This window comes from Carcharodon carcharias, chromosome 1 (genome assembly GCF_017639515.1).
Source record: "Carcharodon carcharias isolate sCarCar2 chromosome 1, sCarCar2.pri, whole genome shotgun sequence".
Lineage (NCBI taxonomy): Eukaryota > Metazoa > Chordata > Chondrichthyes > Lamniformes > Lamnidae > Carcharodon > Carcharodon carcharias.
In genome coordinates, this window is record NC_054467.1 from 271,918,090 (window position 1) to 271,929,720 (window position 11,631).

Consider the following 11,631-nt stretch of genomic DNA (forward strand, 5'->3'; position numbering starts at 1 on the left):
TGTCAGAGGGTCAGTACTGAGGGAGTGCTGCACTGTCAGAGGGTCAGTACTGAGGGAGTGCTGCACTGTCAGAGGGTCAGTACTGAGGGAGTGCTGCACTGTCAGAGGGTCAGTACTGAGGGAGTGCTGCACTGTCAGAGGGTCAGTACTGAGGGAGTGCTGCACTGTCAGAGGGTCAGTACTGAGGGAGTGCTGCACTGTCAGAGGGTCAGTACTGAGGGAGTGCTGCACTGTCAGAGGGTCAGTACTGAGGGAGTGCTGCACTGTCAGAGGGTCAGTACTGAGGGAGTGCTGCACTGTCAGAGGGTCAGTACTGAGGGAGTGCTGCACTGTCAGAGGGTCAGTACTGAGGGAGTGCTGCACTGTCAGAGGGTCAGTACTGAGGGAGTGCTGCACTGTCAGAGGGTCAGTACTGAGGGAGTGCTGCACTGTCAGAGGGTCAGTACTGAGGGAGTGCTGCACTGTCAGAGGGTCAGTACTGAGGGAGTGCTGCACTGTCAGAGGGTCAGTACTGAGGGAGTGCTGCACTGTCAGAGGGTCAGTACTGAGGGAGTGCTGCACTGTCAGAGGGTCAGTACTGAGGGAGTGCTGCACTGTCAGAGGGTCAGTACTGAGGGAGTGCTGCACTGTCAGAGGGTCAGTACTGAGGGAGTGCTGCACTGTCAGAGGGTCAGTACTGAGGGAGTGCTGCACTGTCAGAGGGTCAGTACTGAGGGAGTGCTGCACTGTCAGAGGGTCAGTACTGAGGGAGTGCTGCACTGTCAGAGGGTCAGTACTGAGGGAGTGCTGCACTGTCAGAGGGTCAGTACTGAGGGAGTGCTGCACTGTCAGAGGGTCAGTACTGAGGGAGTGCTGCACTGTCAGAGGGTCAGTACTGAGGGAGTGCTGCACTGTCAGAGGGTCAGTACTGAGGGAGTGCTGCACTGTCAGAGGGTCAGTACTGAGGGAGTGCTGCACTGTCAGAGGGTCAGTACTGAGGGAGTGCTGCACTGTCAGAGGGTCAGTACTGAGGGAGTGCTGCACTGTCAGAGGGTCAGTACTGAGGGAGTGCTGCACTGTCAGAGGGTCAGTACTGAGGGAGTGCTGCACTGTCAGAGGGTCAGTACTGAGGGAGTGCTGCACTGTCAGAGGGTCAGTACTGAGGGAGTGCTGCACTGTCAGAGGGTCAGTACTGAGGGAGTGCTGCACTGTCAGAGGGTCAGTACTGAGGGAGTGCTGCACTGTCAGAGGGTCAGTACTGAGGGAGTGCTGCACTGTCAGAGGGTCAGTACTGAGGGAGTGCTGCACTGTCAGAGGGTCAGTACTGAGGGAGTGCTGCACTGTCAGAGGGTCAGTACTGAGGGAGTGCTGCACTGTCAGAGGGTCAGTACTGAGGGAGTGCTGCACTGTCAGAGGGTCAGTACTGAGGGAGTGCTGCACTGTCAGAGGGTCAGTACTGAGGGAGTGCTGCACTGTCAGAGGGTCAGTACTGAGGGAGTGCTGCACTGTCAGAGGGTCAGTACTGAGGGAGTGCTGCACTGTCAGAGGGTCAGTACTGAGGGAGTGCTGCACTGTCAGAGGGTCAGTACTGAGGGAGTGCTGCACTGTCAGAGGGTCAGTACTGAGGGAGTGCTGCACTGTCAGAGGGTCAGTACTGAGGGAGTGCTGCACTGTCAGAGGGTCAGTACTGAGGGAGTGCTGCACTGTCAGAGGGTCAGTACTGAGGGAGTGCTGCACTGTCAGAGGGTCAGTACTGAGGGAGTGCTGCACTGTCAGAGGGTCAGTACTGAGGGAGTGCTGCACTGTCAGAGGGTCAGTACTGAGGGAGTGCTGCACTGTCAGAGGGTCAGTACTGAGGGAGTGCTGCACTGTCAGAGGGTCAGTACTGAGGGAGTGCTGCACTGTCAGAGGGTCAGTACTGAGGGAGTGCTGCACTGTCAGAGGGTCAGTACTGAGGGAGTGCTGCACTGTCAGAGGGTCAGTACTGAGGGAGTGCTGCACTGTCAGAGGGTCAGTACTGAGGGAGTGCTGCACTGTCAGAGGGTCAGTACTGAGGGAGTGCTGCACTGTCAGAGGGTCAGTACTGAGGGAGTGCTGCACTGTCAGAGGGTCAGTACTGAGGGAGTGCTGCACTGTCAGAGGGTCAGTACTGAGGGAGTGCTGCACTGTCAGAGGGTCAGTACTGAGGGAGTGCTGCACTGTCAGAGGGTCAGTACTGAGGGAGTGCTGCACTGTCAGAGGGTCAGTACTGAGGGAGTGCTGCACTGTCAGAGGGTCAGTACTGAGGGAGTGCTGCACTGTCAGAGGGTCAGTACTGAGGGAGTGCTGCACTGTCAGAGGGTCAGTACTGAGGGAGTGCTGCACTGTCAGAGGGTCAGTACTGAGGGAGTGCTGCACTGTCAGAGGGTCAGTACTGAGGGAGTGCTGCACTGTCAGAGGGTCAGTACTGAGGGAGTGCTGCACTGTCAGAGGGTCAGTACTGAGGGAGTGCTGCACTGTCAGAGGGTCAGTACTGAGGGAGTGCTGCACTGTCAGAGGGTCAGTACTGAGGGAGTGCTGCACTGTCAGAGGGTCAGTACTGAGGGAGTGCTGCACTGTCAGAGGGTCAGTACTGAGGGAGTGCTGCACTGTCAGAGGGTCAGTACTGAGGGAGTGCTGCACTGTCAGAGGGTCAGTACTGAGGGAGTGCTGCACTGTCAGAGGGTCAGTACTGAGGGAGTGCTGCACTGTCAGAGGGTCAGTACTGAGGGAGTGCTGCACTGTCAGAGGGTCAGTACTGAGGGAGTGCTGCACTGTCAGAGGGTCAGTACTGAGGGAGTGCTGCACTGTCAGAGGGTCAGTACTGAGGGAGTGCTGCACTGTCAGAGGGTCAGTACTGAGGGAGTGCTGCACTGTCAGAGGGTCAGTACTGAGGGAGTGCTGCACTGTCAGAGGGTCAGTACTGAGGGAGTGCTGCACTGTCAGAGGGTCAGTACTGAGGGAGTGCTGCACTGTCAGAGGGTCAGTACTGAGGGAGTGCTGCACTGTCAGAGGGTCAGTACTGAGGGAGTGCTGCACTGTCAGAGGGTCAGTACTGAGGGAGTGCTGCACTGTCAGAGGGTCAGTACTGAGGGAGTGCTGCACTGTCAGAGGGTCAGTACTGAGGGAGTGCTGCACTGTCAGAGGGTCAGTACTGAGGGAGTGCTGCACTGTCAGAGGGTCAGTACTGAGGGAGTGCTGCACTGTCAGAGGGTCAGTACTGAGGGAGTGCTGCACTGTCAGAGGGTCAGTACTGAGGGAGTGCTGCACTGTCAGAGGGTCAGTACTGAGGGAGTGCTGCACTGTCAGAGGGTCAGTACTGAGGGAGTGCTGCACTGTCAGAGGGTCAGTACTGAGGGAGTGCTGCACTGTCAGAGGGTCAGTACTGAGGGAGTGCTGCACTGTCAGAGGGTCAGTACTGAGGGAGTGCTGCACTGTCAGAGGGTCAGTACTGAGGGAGTGCTGCACTGTCAGAGGGTCAGTACTGAGGGAGTGCTGCACTGTCAGAGGGTCAGTACTGAGGGAGTGCTGCACTGTCAGAGGGTCAGTACTGAGGGAGTGCTGCACTGTCAGAGGGTCAGTACTGAGGGAGTGCTGCACTGTCAGAGGGTCAGTACTGAGGGAGTGCTGCACTGTCAGAGGGTCAGTACTGAGGGAGTGCTGCACTGTCAGAGGGTCAGTACTGAGGGAGTGCTGCACTGTCAGAGGGTCAGTACTGAGGGAGTGCTGCACTGTCAGAGGGTCAGTACTGAGGGAGTGCTGCACTGTCAGAGGGTCAGTACTGAGGGAGTGCTGCACTGTCAGAGGGTCAGTACTGAGGGAGTGCTGCACTGTCAGAGGGTCAGTACTGAGGGAGTGCTGCACTGTCAGAGGGTCAGTACTGAGGGAGTGCTGCACTGTCAGAGGGTCAGTACTGAGGGAGTGCTGCACTGTCAGAGGGTCAGTACTGAGGGAGTGCTGCACTGTCAGAGGGTCAGTACTGAGGGAGTGCTGCACTGTCAGAGGGTCAGTACTGAGGGAGTGCTGCACTGTCAGAGGGTCAGTACTGAGGGAGTGCTGCACTGTCAGAGGGTCAGTACTGAGGGAGTGCTGCACTGTCAGAGGGTCAGTACTGAGGGAGTGCTGCACTGTCAGAGGGTCAGTACTGAGGGAGTGCTGCACTGTCAGAGGGTCAGTACTGAGGGAGTGCTGCACTGTCAGAGGGTCAGTACTGAGGGAGTGCTGCACTGTCAGAGGGTCAGTACTGAGGGAGTGCTGCACTGTCAGAGGGTCAGTACTGAGGGAGTGCTGCACTGTCAGAGGGTCAGTACTGAGGGAGTGCTGCACTGTCAGAGGGTCAGTACTGAGGGAGTGAGGGAGGGTGCTGCACTGTCAGAGGGTCAGTACTGAGGGAGTGCTGCACTGTCAGAGGGTCAGTACTGAGGGAGTGCTGCACTGTCAGAGGGTCAGTACTGAGGGAGTGCTGCACTGTCAGAGGGTCAGTACTGAGGGAGTGCTGCACTGTCAGAGGGTCAGTACTGAGGGAGTGCTGCACTGTCAGAGGGTCAGTACTGAGGGAGTGCTGCACTGTCAGAGGGTCAGTACTGAGGGAGTGCTGCACTGTCAGAGGGTCAGTACTGAGGGAGTGCTGCACTGTCAGAGGGTCAGTACTGAGGGAGTGCTGCACTGTCAGAGGGTCAGTACTGAGGGAGTGCTGCACTGTCAGAGGGTCAGTACTGAGGGAGTGCTGCACTGTCAGAGGGTCAGTACTGAGGGAGTGCTGCACTGTCAGAGGGTCAGTACTGAGGGAGTGCTGCACTGTCAGAGGGTCAGTACTGAGGGAGTGCTGCACTGTCAGAGGGTCAGTACTGAGGGAGTGCTGCACTGTCAGAGGGTCAGTACTGAGGGAGTGCTGCACTGTCAGAGGGTCAGTACTGAGGGAGTGCTGCACTGTCAGAGGGTCAGTACTGAGGGAGTGCTGCACTGTCAGAGGGTCAGTACTGAGGGAGTGCTGCACTGTCAGAGGGTCAGTACTGAGGGAGTGCTGCACTGTCAGAGGGTCAGTACTGAGGGAGTGCTGCACTGTCAGAGGGTCAGTACTGAGGGAGTGCTGCACTGTCAGAGGGTCAGTACTGAGGGAGTGCTGCACTGTCAGAGGGTCAGTACTGAGGGAGTGCTGCACTGTCAGAGGGTCAGTACTGAGGGAGTGCTGCACTGTCAGAGGGTCAGTACTGAGGGAGTGCTGCACTGTCAGAGGGTCAGTACTGAGGGAGTGCTGCACTGTCAGAGGGTCAGTACTGAGGGAGTGCTGCACTGTCAGAGGGTCAGTACTGAGGGAGTGCTGCACTGTCAGAGGGTCAGTACTGAGGGAGTGCTGCACTGTCAGAGGGTCAGTACTGAGGGAGTGCTGCACTGTCAGAGGGTCAGTACTGAGGGAGTGCTGCACTGTCAGAGGGTCAGTACTGAGGGAGTGCTGCACTGTCAGAGGGTCAGTACTGAGGGAGTGCTGCACTGTCAGAGGGTCAGTACTGAGGGAGTGCTGCACTGTCAGAGGGTCAGTACTGAGGGAGTGCTGCACTGTCAGAGGGTCAGTACTGAGGGAGTGCTGCACTGTCAGAGGGTCAGTACTGAGGGAGTGCTGCACTGTCAGAGGGTCAGTACTGAGGGAGTGCTGCACTGTCAGAGGGTCAGTACTGAGGGAGTGCTGCACTGTCAGAGGGTCAGTACTGAGGGAGTGCTGCACTGTCAGAGGGTCAGTACTGAGGGAGTGCTGCACTGTCAGAGGGTCAGTACTGAGGGAGTGCTGCACTGTCAGAGGGTCAGTACTGAGGGAGTGCTGCACTGTCAGAGGGTCAGTACTGAGGGAGTGCTGCACTGTCAGAGGGTCAGTACTGAGGGAGTGCTGCACTGTCAGAGGGTCAGTACTGAGGGAGTGCTGCACTGTCAGAGGGTCAGTACTGAGGGAGTGCTGCACTGTCAGAGGGTCAGTACTGAGGGAGTGCTGCACTGTCAGAGGGTCAGTACTGAGGGAGTGCTGCACTGTCAGAGGGTCAGTACTGAGGGAGTGCTGCACTGTCAGAGGGTCAGTACTGAGGGAGTGCTGCACTGTCAGAGGGTCAGTACTGAGGGAGTGCTGCACTGTCAGAGGGTCAGTACTGAGGGAGTGCTGCACTGTCAGAGGGTCAGTACTGAGGGAGTGCTGCACTGTCAGAGGGTCAGTACTGAGGGAGTGCTGCACTGTCAGAGGGTCAGTACTGAGGGAGTGCTGCACTGTCAGAGGGTCAGTACTGAGGGAGTGCTGCACTGTCAGAGGGTCAGTACTGAGGGAGTGCTGCACTGTCAGAGGGTCAGTACTGAGGGAGTGCTGCACTGTCAGAGGGTCAGTACTGAGGGAGTGCTGCACTGTCAGAGGGTCAGTACTGAGGGAGTGCTGCACTGTCAGAGGGTCAGTACTGAGGGAGTGCTGCACTGTCAGAGGGTCAGTACTGAGGGAGTGCTGCACTGTCAGAGGGTCAGTACTGAGGGAGTGCTGCACTGTCAGAGGGTCAGTACTGAGGGAGTGCTGCACTGTCAGAGGGTCAGTACTGAGGGAGTGCTGCACTGTCAGAGGGTCAGTACTGAGGGAGTGCTGCACTGTCAGAGGGTCAGTACTGAGGGAGTGCTGCACTGTCAGAGGGTCAGTACTGAGGGAGTGCTGCACTGTCAGAGGGTCAGTACTGAGGGAGTGCTGCACTGTCAGAGGGTCAGTACTGAGGGAGTGCTGCACTGTCAGAGGGTCAGTACTGAGGGAGTGCTGCACTGTCAGAGGGTCAGTACTGAGGGAGTGCTGCACTGTCAGAGGGTCAGTACTGAGGGAGTGCTGCACTGTCAGAGGGTCAGTACTGAGGGAGTGCTGCACTGTCAGAGGGTCAGTACTGAGGGAGTGCTGCACTGTCAGAGGGTCAGTACTGAGGGAGTGCTGCACTGTCAGAGGGTCAGTACTGAGGGAGTGCTGCACTGTCAGAGGGTCAGTACTGAGGGAGTGCTGCACTGTCAGAGGGTCAGTACTGAGGGAGTGCTGCACTGTCAGAGGGTCAGTACTGAGGGAGTGCTGCACTGTCAGAGGGTCAGTACTGAGGGAGTGCTGCACTGTCAGAGGGTCAGTACTGAGGGAGTGCTGCACTGTCAGAGGGTCAGTACTGAGGGAGTGCTGCACTGTCAGAGGGTCAGTACTGAGGGAGTGCTGCACTGTCAGAGGGTCAGTACTGAGGGAGTGCTGCACTGTCAGAGGGTCAGTACTGAGGGAGTGCTGCACTGTCAGAGGGTCAGTACTGAGGGAGTGCTGCACTGTCAGAGGGTCAGTACTGAGGGAGTGCTGCACTGTCAGAGGGTCAGTACTGAGGGAGTGCTGCACTGTCAGAGGGTCAGTACTGAGGGAGTGCTGCACTGTCAGAGGGTCAGTACTGAGGGAGTGCTGCACTGTCAGAGGGTCAGTACTGAGGGAGTGCTGCACTGTCAGAGGGTCAGTACTGAGGGAGTGCTGCACTGTCAGAGGGTCAGTACTGAGGGAGTGCTGCACTGTCAGAGGGTCAGTACTGAGGGAGTGCTGCACTGTCAGAGGGTCAGTACTGAGGGAGTGCTGCACTGTCAGAGGGTCAGTACTGAGGGAGTGCTGCACTGTCAGAGGGTCAGTACTGAGGGAGTGCTGCACTGTCAGAGGGTCAGTACTGAGGGAGTGCTGCACTGTCAGAGGGTCAGTACTGAGGGAGTGCTGCACTGTCAGAGGGTCAGTACTGAGGGAGTGCTGCACTGTCAGAGGGTCAGTACTGAGGGAGTGCTGCACTGTCAGAGGGTCAGTACTGAGGGAGTGCTGCACTGTCAGAGGGTCAGTACTGAGGGAGTGCTGCACTGTCAGAGGGTCAGTACTGAGGGAGTGCTGCACTGTCAGAGGGTCAGTACTGAGGGAGTGCTGCACTGTCAGAGGGTCAGTACTGAGGGAGTGCTGCACTGTCAGAGGGTCAGTACTGAGGGAGTGCTGCACTGTCAGAGGGTCAGTACTGAGGGAGTGCTGCACTGTCAGAGGGTCAGTACTGAGGGAGTGCTGCACTGTCAGAGGGTCAGTACTGAGGGAGTGCTGCACTGTCAGAGGGTCAGTACTGAGGGAGTGCTGCACTGTCAGAGGGTCAGTACTGAGGGAGTGCTGCACTGTCAGAGGGTCAGTACTGAGGGAGTGCTGCACTGTCAGAGGGTCAGTACTGAGGGAGTGCTGCACTGTCAGAGGGTCAGTACTGAGGGAGTGCTGCACTGTCAGAGGGTCAGTACTGAGGGAGTGCTGCACTGTCAGAGGGTCAGTACTGAGGGAGTGCTGCACTGTCAGAGGGTCAGTACTGAGGGAGTGCTGCACTGTCAGAGGGTCAGTACTGAGGGAGTGCTGCACTGTCAGAGGGTCAGTACTGAGGGAGTGCTGCACTGTCAGAGGGTCAGTACTGAGGGAGTGCTGCACTGTCAGAGGGTCAGTACTGAGGGAGTGCTGCACTGTCAGAGGGTCAGTACTGAGGGAGTGCTGCACTGTCAGAGGGTCAGTACTGAGGGAGTGCTGCACTGTCAGAGGGTCAGTACTGAGGGAGTGCTGCACTGTCAGAGGGTCAGTACTGAGGGAGTGCTGCACTGTCAGAGGGTCAGTACTGAGGGAGTGCTGCACTGTCAGAGGGTCAGTACTGAGGGAGTGCTGCACTGTCAGAGGGTCAGTACTGAGGGAGTGCTGCACTGTCAGAGGGTCAGTACTGAGGGAGTGCTGCACTGTCAGAGGGTCAGTACTGAGGGAGTGCTGCACTGTCAGAGGGTCAGTACTGAGGGAGTGCTGCACTGTCAGAGGGTCAGTACTGAGGGAGTGCTGCACTGTCAGAGGGTCAGTACTGAGGGAGTGCTGCACTGTCAGAGGGTCAGTACTGAGGGAGTGCTGCACTGTCAGAGGGTCAGTACTGAGGGAGTGCTGCACTGTCAGAGGGTCAGTACTGAGGGAGTGCTGCACTGTCAGAGGGTCAGTACTGAGGGAGTGCTGCACTGTCAGAGGGTCAGTACTGAGGGAGTGCTGCACTGTCAGAGGGTCAGTACTGAGGGAGTGCTGCACTGTCAGAGGGTCAGTACTGAGGGAGTGCTGCACTGTCAGAGGGTCAGTACTGAGGGAGTGCTGCACTGTCAGAGGGTCAGTACTGAGGGAGTGCTGCACTGTCAGAGGGTCAGTACTGAGGGAGTGCTGCACTGTCAGAGGGTCAGTACTGAGGGAGTGCTGCACTGTCAGAGGGTCAGTACTGAGGGAGTGCTGCACTGTCAGAGGGTCAGTACTGAGGGAGTGCTGCACTGTCAGAGGGTCAGTACTGAGGGAGTGCTGCACTGTCAGAGGGTCAGTACTGAGGGAGTGCTGCACTGTCAGAGGGTCAGTACTGAGGGAGTGCTGCACTGTCAGAGGGTCAGTACTGAGGGAGTGCTGCACTGTCAGAGGGTCAGTACTGAGGGAGTGCTGCACTGTCAGAGGGTCAGTACTGAGGGAGTGCTGCACTGTCAGAGGGTCAGTACTGAGGGAGTGCTGCACTGTCAGAGGGTCAGTACTGAGGGAGTGCTGCACTGTCAGAGGGTCAGTACTGAGGGAGTGCTGCACTGTCAGAGGGTCAGTACTGAGGGAGTGCTGCACTGTCAGAGGGTCAGTACTGAGGGAGTGCTGCACTGTCAGAGGGTCAGTACTGAGGGAGTGCTGCACTGTCAGAGGGTCAGTACTGAGGGAGTGCTGCACTGTCAGAGGGTCAGTACTGAGGGAGTGCTGCACTGTCAGAGGGTCAGTACTGAGGGAGTGCTGCACTGTCAGAGGGTCAGTACTGAGGGAGTGCTGCACTGTCAGAGGGTCAGTACTGAGGGAGTGCTGCACTGTCAGAGGGTCAGTACTGAGGGAGTGCTGCACTGTCAGAGGGTCAGTACTGAGGGAGTGCTGCACTGTCAGAGGGTCAGTACTGAGGGAGTGCTGCACTGTCAGAGGGTCAGTACTGAGGGAGTGCTGCACTGTCAGAGGGTCAGTACTGAGGGAGTGCTGCACTGTCAGAGGGTCAGTACTGAGGGAGTGCTGCACTGTCAGAGGGTCAGTACTGAGGGAGTGCTGCACTGTCAGAGGGTCAGTACTGAGGGAGTGCTGCACTGTCAGAGGGTCAGTACTGAGGGAGTGCTGCACTGTCAGAGGGTCAGTACTGAGGGAGTGCTGCACTGTCAGAGGGTCAGTACTGAGGGAGTGCTGCACTGTCAGAGGGTCAGTACTGAGGGAGTGCTGCACTGTCAGAGGGTCAGTACTGAGGGAGTGCTGCACTGTCAGAGGGTCAGTACTGAGGGAGTGCTGCACTGTCAGAGGGTCAGTACTGAGGGAGTGCTGCACTGTCAGAGGGTCAGTACTGAGGGAGTGCTGCACTGTCAGAGGGTCAGTACTGAGGGAGTGCTGCACTGTCAGAGGGTCAGTACTGAGGGAGTGCTGCACTGTCAGAGGGTCAGTACTGAGGGAGTGCTGCACTGTCAGAGGGTCAGTACTGAGGGAGTGCTGCACTGTCAGAGGGTCAGTACTGAGGGAGTGCTGCACTGTCAGAGGGTCAGTACTGAGGGAGTGCTGCACTGTCAGAGGGTCAGTACTGAGGGAGTGCTGCACTGTCAGAGGGTCAGTACTGAGGGAGTGCTGCACTGGAGGGTCAGTACTGAGGGAGTGCTGCACTGTCAGAGGGTCAGTACTGAGGGAGTGCTGCACTGTCAGAGGGTCAGTACTGAGGGAGTGCTGCACTGTCAGAGGGTCAGTACTGAGGGAGTGCTGCACTGTCAGAGGGTCAGTACTGAGGGAGTGCTGCACTGTCAGAGGGTCAGTACTGAGGGAGTGCTGCACTGTCAGAGGGTCAGTACTGAGGGAGTGCTGCACTGTCAGAGGGTCAGTACTGAGGGAGTGCTGCACTGTCAGAGGGTCAGTACTGAGGGAGTGCTGCACTGTCAGAGGGTCAGTACTGAGGGAGTGCTGCACTGTCAGAGGGTCAGTACTGAGGGAGTGCTGCACTGTCAGAGGGTCAGTACTGAGGGAGTGCTGCACTGTCAGAGGGTCAGTACTGAGGGAGTGCTGCACTGTCAGAGGGTCAGTACTGAGGGAGTGCTGCACTGTCAGAGGGTCAGTACTGAGGGAGTGCTGCACTGTCAGAGGGTCAGTACTGAGGGAGTGCTGCACTGTCAGAGGGTCAGTACTGAGGGAGTGCTGCACTGTCAGAGGGTCAGTACTGAGGGAGTGCTGCACTGTCAGAGGGTCAGTACTGAGGGAGTGCTGCACTGTCAGAGGGTCAGTACTGAGGGAGTGCTGCACTGTCAGAGGGTCAGTACTGAGGGAGTGCTGCACTGTCAGAGGGTCAGTACTGAGGGAGTGCTGCACTGTCAGAGGGTCAGTACTGAGGGAGTGCTGCACTGTCAGAGGGTCAGTACTGAGGGAGTGCTGCACTGTCAGAGGGTCAGTACTGAGGGAGTGCTGCACTGTCAGAGGGTCAGTACTGAGGGAGTGCTGCACTGTCAGAGGGTCAGTACTGAGGGAGTGCTGCACTGTCAGAGGGTCAGTACTGAGGGAGTGCTGCACTGTCAGAGGGTCAGTACTGAGGGAGTGCCTGCACTGTCAGA